Below are 13,418 nucleotides of genomic sequence, written 5' to 3' on the forward strand. Positions count from 1 at the left end.
TCTACCATTTATGGGATTCAGTGTCTTGCTCAAGGGCACTTCAACAGGTGCAGCTTCATCTGTATTGCAGTGAGTCCGTCTGCTTGGTCGGGGGCTCCCGCAGGGAAGGATGGGTGAGATCTGGGAGGATGGGAGACCCTCTACATGTGTGGCAGCTCATTGGGAGTGCCAACGAGCCAACGAGCTATTTTTTCACTGCGCTTATTGTTCGGCCTCGACTATTTATATTGCTTGTTCACTATTTGAGCTGTAGTATGACGTTATCTTATGGATCACCATTTGCTGTGGGTTTTTGTAAAGAATGTTTTGGTATAAAATGAATACACTACCTTCTTACAGTACATGTTTTTCTACTAGCTAGCTGCTGAGCTGCAGACATTTTCAGACCTCAGTTGAGCGTCATGCTGCATTAAAGCTCAGTAATCCTTGTAAAAGACCACAACCTACCGGAAGTCTAACGGTGACATTCCTGCACCCTGTCTCCTAGAAACTACGTTCCCATACAAATAAACTGCATTCTCAATTACGTTTCAAGGGAAACGTATGCAAAGGCGTGTGAATGACACGATAATGCGCAAGGCATAAGCATGCAAGAAGGCCGTTCTTGCGTTTGGCATGTCATTTGTACGCAATGTAGTCTGCACGGACTACAATGTAAATGCATTTATGTGAATATGTTACGCTCAGAGCTAGTGACGTAGAATAAAAAGTGAGAAAGACTGCTTATGGCGGACAGCAGGTAAAGTGTGTAGGTCCACCAGGAGGCAGGTGTTTTACTTTGTAAGTTACGTTGGTGACGTCTTTTTTAGTGACGTTTGTACTTATGTTACGTTGTTTCCGTACGCATTGTACTTAGTTTACGTTTCATTTTAAACGCAACCACGATGTTTTTCCTAAACCTATATGAGTGTTTTTGTTGCCCCCTGCTGCTACTGCACCTTCATACACCCGTGTAATATTGAGGCAAAACGTGACATTGACACCCAATCTTCTGGTGGATCTGGCAGGTCTATTACACAATTTGGCGTGATATCGGGTTGAAATTTAAATAAAACAAAAACTACTTGGTTAGGTTTAATAAAAAGCATCATGGTTTGGCTTAAAATGACTATGTTTGTTGCAATATTTAAGCTACGGACTTAATTATAATAGGTGAACGTTGACTTTTGGTTTCACACGGGACACAAACAGCAGTCTACTGGCTGAAAGTTTGTTTGACCCATCCACCACCCCGACCTCCCTATGCGGATTATCATAATATAATTCGTAACACTATACGTTAAAATAAAAACGTAATTCAAAGTGCAGTTTTGTTGTATAGGAACCTAATTTTTAGCAGACAGACTGTGCACAGCAGGCATCCGTCGTGTGTATCTGCGTGTGTGTACACTACAGCTGCAGGCTGATGTTTGTGCAGCATTTCACGTCAACTCCCCCAACATCACTAATAACACACCGCATGGGACACACACTGTCATCAGCAGCACACGCATACAGTCATGCCTAAACATAAGAAAGATGCATAACGTATTCAGACACCTGCAAAACACACAATCTCGCACAGTGTACACAACGCACGTACACAAGAACACACCCACAAAGCAGAGACCTTTACCCTCCCATCCAGTCAGATCTCTCTGTCGGAGCGTGCTCACACTGTGCGCTGGAATTATCCACCTGCTCTGAGAGACGGGGGCTCCAGATGAATCGTTCAGTGTCTTTTAAATTGTTTCCTGTCTATCTGTCTACTCCTTTTCTATCGCTATACACTCTTCCTATCCTCTTTCTCTTTTTCTTTCCTCTTCTCCACCTCTCTATCCCGCATAAAATGTCATTCTCATTTCTCAAAATATATTTTACATGTAACAGTTGGCATATTTGAGTGCAGCCTCCAAGTTCAATTTAGCTTTTTTTATAATTTGGGTGGGTTCTACGCTTCTGTGATGGGGTCGTCGTTGGGGACGCCGCTATCAGCTGTAACTGCCGTATGAGAGCAGTGGAGAGTAGCGGTCGTGAGCTAGCCAGTGGGACACGCTCACATCCACGAACTACTGACTAAACGCACGCCTGGCTATGTCAACAAGACCCGGAGAAGCTCTGATTACAACACACACAGATAGTGACTTCATGCTCTGCTCAGGTAGACATTACTCCTCTATATCTTTACATAGCAAATAGTTGTTTGCTGCTATATTAATGCTCTGGATATTGAATAGAGCACCTTTAAGGTATTTTACATATGTAAAGACAGGTAGATTAGGTTTTAAAATGTCTGCTGCAAAAATGATTTAAGGAATAGTAGAAGAGCTTTAGACAGAAAAAAACAAGGGATAATGGTTGTTGGCTAATGCTAATAATATTTAATCCTGTTTATTTTTTCTTACAGTGCAGTTGACTGTTGTGTTTTTACAGGGATATTGAAGAATATTTGCAAAGAGTCATCGTTTGTCTGTATGTCCATGTATGTGTGTGTATTCGGTTGTCGGAGGACCTGCAGTAGCCGCAGGGACAACACCATCACTACATGGTGATTATTTGTCATCTCTGGGCAGTGATGACACGCCGCCCGTCTGCCGCCGCAGCTCAGATAGGCATTGATTAGATGTCAGTGTCAATGCTCTGCCCCCATCATTTTATCATTTTACACAGAGCGAGACAGAGAGGCCTAACCAGGAACTGCTGTCCCTCTGCTGCGAGGGCAACCAAACGTGAAGACAGAAATCAAAGAGGGAAAGGAGAAAGACTGCCACTTTGAACACTCTTTAAAGGATTATTCCAGTTTAGCCTTATTTTCCTGACAATCAACCAGATAATCTCTGCAAACAAGCCGTCGGATGAGATTATCTAAACTCAGCGAACGGAGGTTTACAAAAGGATTTCATTGACAAAACTCCTCAGATTGTGTAAAGGTGTGTTTATGTTACATTTGTGATTTGAGGCAGCGGTTCACAGATCAATAACTAATAACCATTAATTCACACACATGGCTAGGGAGACCCCCTGACAGCGCAATCAATAGAGAGAAAATGGGAAGGGATGCATGGAAGAACAGGAGAGCAGCATCCGTTTTTTCTAAAACTACACACTGAGGAGAGACAAACGTGATACTGTATGTGTTTTCATAATAGTTGCATACATTATATGTGAAGAGACTCTTTCCACAGACTCTACCGTTTCACAATTTGCATATTTTCTTTCCTTGCCAGATATCAGAGGACAAAACTATTAACAGTTTCATCCAATAAAGAGATTGATCCAGGATGTGTTTATCCTATCTTAGAACAAATGAGTCTGGAAGTCGCTGCTATTTGTAATAACTCCAATGTGTAAACTAACTGCTTGTTAAACGTAACCTGAAGCTTCTGTCATCGCTGTAGGAATATTTATAATTTTCCTAGGGTCATCTGACGATAAAAACTTCCAGAAGTCATTGCAGAAGCTTAATGTGAAAATGATACCAAATTGGATAGCCATTTTTCATTATCCAAACATTAGCTGGTGACAAGATTTAGCTGAGCCAGCGAACACACAGGGAAGTCACCCTGAAGTCCCCGGAGCCTGTTTTTTTGTAGATCATAATAATTCATGAGTGACAGCACAGCTGTAAAATGCGGTGAGGAGTCAAAGGTGAGATGAAGTAAACACAGCAGAGGGGGGGAGGGTGTAGAGGGAGGGATGAGAGAGACGGACTGGAGTGGAGTAAGAGGAGAGTGTTTGGATTTAGGCTCTGTTCTTGTTTTGAAATGCAGGGGAACTGGATGGAGGGAAAGTGCAGGAAGATGGAAGGTGATGGCTGAACAACAGCTCTTATGTAATCAAACCACAAACACAACCTGCACACACAACTGCATAGATCAAGGGACCGGTGTTGGAAATTAGATTTAGCTATATAGACCTTTTTCATTGCCATTCTGTTGCTAAGACAACAGCTTTGGTCCAAGATTACTTCCTCTCAGCTACTGCATTAGCAAACATTGAAACAGGAAATACAAAGACCAAGTCCAAGGACTTTGAGGGTTGAGGGAGTAGTTAGACATTTTGGGATATGCACTTATTAGCTTTTTTGCCAAGAGATAGACGAGAAGATCGATACCACTCGATACTGGAAACGGGGGAAACAGCTGTCTCCACTGGTTGCTTGGCAACCTCATAGTGACGACAAGATTCCAAGAAGTCACTGTCCTGGCCAAGAAATAGTTCCAGCATTGTTTGTACACTTTCTATGGATTAAATAAACAAGGTTTATTACACAGCTTTGTTGAATGCTCGATTTTGATTGGTCAATTACAGCATTCTACAATCTGCTATTTCTTTATAAAAGACTCGTGAGGACCATTTTTATGTCAAATTATGTAATAGGTGGGATAATGTACAGCGAGCGGGTCATTGTTGCTTGGCGTCAGGGTCCTGCATCATCCTGTCTGGCTTTATTTTGCAACAATGACCCGCTCGCTGTACATTATCCCTTATATAATGTGTTTATTAGCAAGCTTTAGAAGTGGTAATAGGCAGATATTTTAACCTTTAGACAGGACAAGGCCAGCTGTTTCCTCCTCTTTCCCATCTTTATGCTAAGCTACTGCACACTACGTAAATTGGCTGCTTCTTATTTATTGTACAGACATGAGTGTTATCGGTCTTCTCAGCTAACTCTCAGCAAGAAAGCAGATTTACTTCCCAATATGTCAAACTCCTTTACACACCGGGGGCGTTTTTATTTGTCATGCAATTAGTTTGTCAATACATTTTTTCAAACTGTTGTTTTTGTCATGAATACTTACACACACAACGCAAATATTACACAAAATGTCTTTCCGGAGCGAGGTCGATTTTTCTGAGCTTCGCCCCGCGAATAAAGGCATCAACCAATCACACTGTGCGGATTGGAGAGATCCACACCTTCCATTCTTATCTTTGACAATAAGAGCCTTAGACATACAGTATGGACTGCATAACTGTTCACCAGAGGCAAATTCACTAAAGGAAACTCAATAAAATAGCTTACAGTAGCTTAGTCTATATAACTATTTACCTCCGACAGACTGTCTGCCAGACGCAGCTTTGGGTCAATTGGATCCTGATAGTTTGTCCTCCGCCTCCGCAAATCTATTCAAACCTTTGAAAAAGGATGGTTTTGATACAAAAATATTTGCAGCCGACACATTTTCGTGTCGTTTATTTGTCGCGGCCTTAAATAATAGTTTAAATCATTTTCCAAAAATGTCCTCAGTCTCAAGGTCTAACACTGGCCCTCGCAAAAAACACACGCACACACAAGTTAGATGTTGGCAGTCCACTCAGTCGCGCTGGACTGAGTCAGTCAATCAATGGAATAAAATTTGTTCCATAGCGTGCTGCGTTTCTTTGACCATGAGGCATTGCCAGCTAGAATACAATATAGAATAGAATAGATCATTAGAGTTAAATGTGCACAGCAGCTATTGTCAGATCCCCAGCTCTATGTATTACTGTTACTGACAATATATAGTAGCACGCCACCACACTACGCACACGCATACGCAAACGCTGCATTACACTACACTGTTATTCCTCCCAGGGGACAACTTAGCGTTAAAGCTACCTTCATCCTACAGGATATTTACTGCCTTCCAACACTTCAGCACTCACTCACACGCGCACGCGCACACGCACGCGCACACGCACGCACACACACACACACACACACACACACACACACACACACACACACACACACACACACACACACACACACACACACGCACACACGCACACACACATGCACACACACTCCAGTACAAGAGAGAGCTGATTGGTCAGTTACAGAGCGACTCTACTCCCATTGGATTCAGGGAAGCCTGGACTGTAATTTGATTCGCCAAAGTGCTCCAGGGGGTGTTTTCTAATTGTTTTATGCTTGTGTGCACATGGAGTAAGTGTGTGTAGGTGTGTGTGTGTGTGTAGGCGTGTATGTGTGTGTGTGTGTTTACTGGGGAGGAAAGATCAATTTACCTTCTTTTACCAGGGGAGTCGCAGACATAGTACACCTGCTCTTCTCTCTCCCTCGCTTTCAGTTTGCAATAAAACTCTCTCTATCATTCTGCTTTACTTACTCAATTGATTTCATTGGTACGCATGCATTTTTCAATCAACTATTTAATTAATTGCCAACTATTTTAATAATCGATTAATCAGTTTTAATAATTTTTAAGAAAACAAAGTTAAATTTCTCTGATTCCAGCTTCTTAAATGTGAATATTTTCTGGTTTCTTTACTCCTCTATGACAGTAAACTGAATATCTTTGAATTGTGGACAAAAAAAGACATTTGAGGACGTCATCTTGGGCTTTGGGAAACACTGATTGTCATTTTCCACCCTTTTCTGACATTTTATAGACCAAACAAGTAATCGATTAATCGAGAAAATAATCGAAAGATTAATCGGCAATGAAAATAATCATTAGTTGTAGCGCTAGATTGATGACTTCTAACCTTTATCACTGCCATTTAGGTGACATTATGAGAAAATAACCAAAACTACACATATTAATGCCCTTTTCCCCTTAAAATGACCCATTTATGTATAAGTTTGATTATAGTTACTATGGCAGACAGTGAAGAATTACATCACAGAGAGTTGAATTAGTCTAAAATAGTGGATAACGTGACACATCCATGCAACTGTTGCACATTGCCGGTTAATACGGTGAATGAAGACTTACAGTAATGAGTCTCATCCCACTTATTTTACGTGTTTTTTTCTTCCCTTCCGGCCTTCAACATTTAAAAAGGTCTAGTTATTCAACATCCATTATACTACGACATCCCCTGGCTACCGACACTATTAGCATAATAAAGTGGAGGAAAGTGCAGTATCTATTTGTGAAGGTGGTAATTTGAGCCGTGGACGAGGAGAGAAGTGGAGCTGACAGTCTGCCGAAGAGATGTGTCACTAAATATAGTGCTTCATTATAAATATGAGGCTTCGGCGGGAGTTTGACAGCTGCACAGGAGCTCCCCGCTGAGATACAGTTTTCACTCCCATCATCTTATTCTTTTATCTCTTTCTCTGTTTTCTGCTGTCTTGATCTCATCCCTCTTATTTCCCCATCTCTGTCATCTCTTTTATTTCACTGAGTTTGGAACCAACAAGCAGACTGTGAGTCAACAGACTGCTTGGCTGTGTTGCTTCCCATATTTATTTAGCAGTTGGCCAGCAGTTGGAAGTGACAGAAATTCTCAAAGTCAAGTTTCAAGTCTGTCAGAGCTGAATAGAATAAAAAAAAAAAAAAATCCTGCAGACTGTCCTCTTCACTTGCAGTCAGAGATATTTAATAATTACATTTCACTACAGTCCGTCAGTGCAAATCTCAATTCAAATCCAAGTTAACTACAAGGTCCTTAAAAGCAATTTGCAAGTCAAGATGTATAATAAAAGTAAATGTAACTGTAAATATGAGTGGCTGTTTAAAACCTGCCTGTCACTTTTATTTCTTTTTTTACTGGGCTTTTATCTAGGGCGGCAACTGATGATTATTTAGTTAGTTGTGTGGTCTATAAAATGTCAGAAAATGGGGAAAAATGTTGCTCAGTGTTTCCCAAAGCCCAAGATGACCTCTTCAAATGTCTTGTTTCGTCCACAACTCAAAGATACTCAGTTTACTGTCATAAAGGAGTAAAGTAACCAGAAAATATTCACATTTAGGAAGCTGGAATCAGAGAATTCTGATGATCATCAGAATTAGGGCTGTCAAAGTTAACGCAATAATACCGCGCAATCGTTTTAACACCACTCATTTCTTTAACGCATTAACACAACTTGTGAATTTGAGGTTGTAGCAGACGGGTTTTAAAGCTAGATCCTGGTATTATATGAAACTAGAAAACGTAAGGAATCCATTGGTACCAACCATATCATACTAGCTCGTCGCGAAGGAGGTTAAATAACGCTACAAACTGTCATGGCCATTTTCAAAGGGGTCCCTTGACCTCTGACCTCAAGATATGGGAATGAAAATGGGTTCTATGGGTACCAACGAGTCTCCCCTTTACTGACATGCCCACTTTATGATAATAACATGCAGTTTTGGGGCAAGTCATAGTCAAGTCAGCACACTGACACACTGACAGCTGTTGTTGACTGTTGGGCTTCAGTTTGTTATGATTTGAGCATATTTTTTATGCTAAATGCAGTACCTGTGAGGGTTTCTGGACAATATTTGTGTTTTTGCGAATTGTAATTGCGATAAATATTTTAATCAATTGACAGCCCTAATCAGAATAGTTGGTGATTAATTTAATAGTTGACATCTAATCGATCAATCGTTGCTGCTCTAGTTTTATCGAGTCCTAAATTACAACTGCAACAACGTTTGAAAAATCAGGTCCTAATCAAGGCTCGAGTCCTCATTGTTCTAACGGAAGTTTAACTCAAGTCATTTCTGTTTTAAACAAGTTAAAAAGACTCAACCTTGACGAAAGTCATTGTCAATAATTTTATGTGAGGACGACGACTAACTATATGGCTTCTTTTGTTATGCTTTCAAAAAAGTGCTTACACCTGACTGTCCCTCCATAAAACACCTCTGACACAGCGACCCTCCATCTATCCTTATTGCTCGTGTAGAGAAGGTACTGTGTGAAGGTATTTGCTTGCAATTATAAAATAATACATTTAGTAATGTATTTTTGATGTAAAATAGCTCTTTATACCAATTAAAGTCAAGGCATCTTATTAAAATTGATCCATTAAGATGTTCATTCAGGCAGCAGTTAATCAGCACCACGGACAGAGGCAGGTGAAATAACCACATTCCACCAGCAGGGGGACAGACAGCTGCTGTGTTTCTGATTTACTGTAGTCTGGATAATGGGGATTACTACACAGAGTAATGTGGAGCTAGTTAGTCCGTCAGAGGGGGAGAAAGAGGAGTGTATTAGCATTTCAAAATCACAAGGAAAGATGATACAGAGGGAGGAAGAGGAAGGGAAGGGATGGAGAGAGAGAGCAGAGGAAGAGAGAATAATAAGAGGAGGCAGAGAGAGAGAGAGAGAGAGAGAGAGAGAGAGAGATACTGTAGAGAGGGAGAGAGCAGCAGTAGAATACAAACCACTGAGCTGCTGGTTGCAGCTGGATTTTTCTAGTTCTACACACACACACACACACACACACACACACACACACACACACACACACACACACACACACACACACACACACACACACACACACACACACACACACACACGCACACACGCACACACACACACACTATAGAAGTCCAGAGCTGAAAAGCACCAATCGGAGGAAACCATTCCACTGCTCTATTTCTGGGGGTTTTCATGTCTGTGATGCATTTCAGCCAATAGGATGTTACATCTCGCTCGCTGGTTTTGATGGTTGGTTGAGATTCCTTCCTGCAATCATGCACATTTCCATTTCACTTTCATTAGAAAAAAGCTAAAAAAAAATCTGTACTTTATTCCAAATCAAATGTAAAAGTCCTGTTTGCATGTAATTTTCAATTTTAGGTTGCACATTGTCTGCCAACTTAAAAATTAAAGTGTCCATGCAATTAATATATTTGTCAGTCATCTCATAAATCATTAATCTTCAAATTGATTTAGTCATGTCATCTTGAGCCCTGGACTTCTATAAGAGGCCATTCATATGTAGCATCTAAAAACGCGTTGCAAAATGCCAGCCGTGCTGCTTTTATCCTTCTATCCAAGGCACTTGGGAGGTTGCACTCCTGTTGTGCCTGCCGTTACTAAGCAACCAAAAGCTGCGTGCTGTGATGACGATGATGATGAAATTGCAGTAATTTAGATTTTGTGACGTTCTTGAACGGAAAGGGTGAAGTAAGTGAAATAGTCCATGGGACAGATCATAAAGCTCTAGGTAGCCCTGCACTAAAATGATTAACTTCTCCTCCATATATTTATCGTAGACTGACATTTACGGAAGAAAGAAAAGAAACCTGCCGGCTGTGATTGATTGTCCCTTGTCACATGACATGTGGTGCGTGTAACTATTTGTATTTTGGGGTTATCTGTAGCACCCTGAAAAATAGGTGCTTGGGAATGCTTGTGCGTCGCGACGGCTCCCTTCCGTGTTTCTACATTGACAACAATGAATTTGAGAGCGCCAAGAAAGCGGCATTTGAATGCACTGATTTGTACAGCTACTACACACAAACTGACATATACATTGATATAATTGCTCATATGATGCAACATTTACATACACACAATCATAGTAAAAATTAACTGTTAACAAAATTGTGTCAATTCTGTTTTTTGTGTATTCTCAGTCCCTGACTCTCTACTCTTTCCTTTCTCTACCCTTTCTCACCCCCACTCACTCTGCATCATGGTACAGTCCAACCATAACCTTTTTGCTTGTTCCCATCTCACCCTCCTTCAGCCATTCATCACTTTCCCTCTCTGTGTGTTTCTAGCTCACTCTCTCATGGTGTTTGTGAGGACCATTATTGCTCAAATTTGTTACCGTGAATGCAATAACAGTGTGTGTGTGTGTGTGTGTGTGTGTGTGTGTGTGTGTGTGTGTGTGTGTGTGTGCGTGAGTGTGTGTGTGTGTGTGTGTGTGTGTGTGTGTGTGTGCGTCTGTGTGCTGATCGGTGGCTCCAAACCATCATGAGACATTGCATGCATACATAGGGACACATACACAAACACACACACACACACACACACACACGCAAAGGTCTTTCAACAGTGCCATTAGTCATCATGTCTCCCACTGAGCTGAGCAGATGAACAACATGCTACTGACAGAACTAATTCAACACCCACGCCTGAATTACACAAGGACATCGTTTATCTGAGCATGTGCGTATGTGAGTGAGATCAAAGCAGGACTGGGATACTGCAGGCTATTCTCAATCACCGTTCATAGCTATACCAACGAAAAGTAATTCATATATATATCCCACAAAATCAATTTGTATGTAATCCACGTAATTGTGAACCAAGGAGTATAAAGAGCGACAAACGCTGTGTAGGGAGGAAGGTGGGGTGGATCAAAAAACACTGGATTTTCACCCAGGAGACCGCTGATTGTATCCTGTGTGAAACCAGAAGTCAACGTTAATGTATTTGTTACGCCACTTCCAGAGTTATTTTAACCTAAATGTTGACTTAAACCTAAACATGTATTTCAAGCGTAGTTATTATTACCCAAACCATGATCTTTTCCTAACCAAGTTTTTTCCTGTGACGTTTATTCCGAAAAGACTGTATGCATGTAAAGAGCGGAAATTGACACGCGTTGCTGGACATTCGTAGGAAAGCGCACGAAAAATGAGGATAACTTTTCGTAAGATATCATACGAACTGTTGTGTGAGGATATGCTGGATACTGCAGCTGTTTAGGAAGTCTGAAATCACTCTCCATTTGCTTCTTTCTGCCTTTCTGCTTGGACTATAAATAATAGAAATAACTTGTTCTCAATTTTAACAGTGTGCTCTCAACAATCCTTCCATGTTTACCGATTGTCTTGATACATTTAGTATAATGTACTTTCCAATTCAGTAAAACAATATAGTCACACCTCAAGAGAAATATTGTCTTCATTCGTTATTTAACCCCACGACTTCTACTTGTCTTTTTAATCGCTATTAATCTACATGAAACTTAATACTTCCTGCACCGATGTTTCAGATTTAAATCCTTCTAGGACATCATCCCTCTCCTTCCTGCTCGGCTTTTAATGTGAAATATCTGCAGGAAGCGTTGACTTTCATTGATAGATGCTTAACATTGAACAAAAAAAAAAAAAAAACAGCAAAGCAGATGTGATTGGAATTATTTAGTGTCTGAATTAGTGATGTTTGCTCTTGCTCATGCTCTTACCGGCTTCTATTTGATAGTTTACAGTACATCGTTTGCTCATCTCACTAATAGGCATGTCATTTAATCAAGGCTTTAACCATTTCATGATAGCTTTTATATTTACTGTTTCACTAATCGCTGGTGTCATTTCGGAAATTACGCGCTTGATGTTACTTGAAATAATCTACTTTTTGAGTCCAAAAGTATCCATATCAGCCTGCATAATCCTAATGCCAATAAAGCAAGAGAAGATAGAGTCAGAGGGGAAAAGAGGGGACAGAAGGAGAGAAAGACTGAGTGGGTAGAGGAGAACAGCTGGGAGGAAGGAAGGAGGGAGGAACGGAGGAGGTAATGGAGCACAAACACATCAGGCTTCAGTCTCCAGGGCAGGACAGCCAGCAGAGAAAAGACACCCCCACAAACACCAACAGAGTGGCGGAGCCCGCCTGGGAATCATCCATTCAGTAAGCAGCACAGGGGAGCTGGAGGAAAACACAGTTGAGTGAATCTGGCTGGGTAGACCCTCTAATTTCTTTCTCTCTCTTTCTCCTCCCCATGAGAGCCGTCCCTCTCTCGCTCTGTATCGCGACCTCTGACCACTTCTCTCTCTCTGGTTAATTCTCCTGCTCGCTCTGTCAGATTCGCTCGCTGTTTCACGGCTGAGTCATCATCTAAGTCATTCCCTTGATTTCTCTCTTCTCTCAATCCTTCATTTTCAATCTCTCCCTTCTCGTCTCCCTTCACGGCTGTTTGGTGCATCCCCTCTTTTCTCTCCGTCTTTTCTTTTTAATACTTCATCTTAAGGCTGACCGACACTAAAACATTTTTCAAATCTTACCAGATTTAGTTTGTGGTGAGCAAAGATTTGGCCAAAACGGCACACCACGCACTAACCGATTCCATTCATGAACGAGTCCCGACTAAAAAAAACAGAAATCTCGCAAAATCTCTCGTGATTAAACGTGACTATAGTGTAAAAAAACATGCTGGATGACAATCAGGAAGAATTAGCGATGTTATTTTTTGCACTAATTTGGACTGAAAATTCACAAAGGATGGATGAAGTCATGGAGACACGTTAAATAAACACTTGCGTGTTTTAACAAGTTGGTCCTCCATTTCTGAGGTCCATCTTACTACTCCTTTATGCTTTGCGTTTTGCATTAGCTCATGCATTAGCCGCAGCCGCCATGACGGCGGGGGTTGTCCTTCTGCTCAGTCAGCTTGGTTCTTAATTGGCTATCGTTCTTTCCCACGCGACGGCGTAATCGGCTGTCCTCGGGTGTCCTTGGGGTTCCCCACACACTACAGAATATCCGATCGTAAATATTGGATATGTTTAATATTTACGATTTGAGATCGGTGCGGCCGGGATGGACTTCCGAGACAAACGGGGCATAGAAAAAACCCGCTTAACATACCTCACACCACAGGAATATCTGGAAAGATAATTTTTAGAATCATCAAAAAATCTGGGATTTGCTGACAACTTCGGTAGGGGGAATCAGGCCCAAAATCAATTTGGGAGCAATTTAGGGTTAAGTGTCTTCCTCAAGGACACATCGACATGTGACCCGCGAAAGCG

The 13,418-nt window shown here is 41.3% G+C and overlaps 1 protein-coding gene across 5 annotated transcripts in view; it reads right to left on the reverse strand.

The window, feature by feature from the left end:
* The window catches only part of bsna (bassoon presynaptic cytomatrix protein a), a 186,114-nt gene that overhangs the window by 62,786 nt on the left and 109,910 nt on the right, over window positions 1–13,418 (reverse strand). The gene's annotated exons all lie outside the window — the stretch shown is intronic.

The sequence above is a fragment of the Sebastes fasciatus genome, chromosome 8, assembly GCF_043250625.1.
Source record: "Sebastes fasciatus isolate fSebFas1 chromosome 8, fSebFas1.pri, whole genome shotgun sequence".
Taxonomy (NCBI): Eukaryota; Metazoa; Chordata; class Actinopteri; order Perciformes; family Sebastidae; genus Sebastes; species Sebastes fasciatus.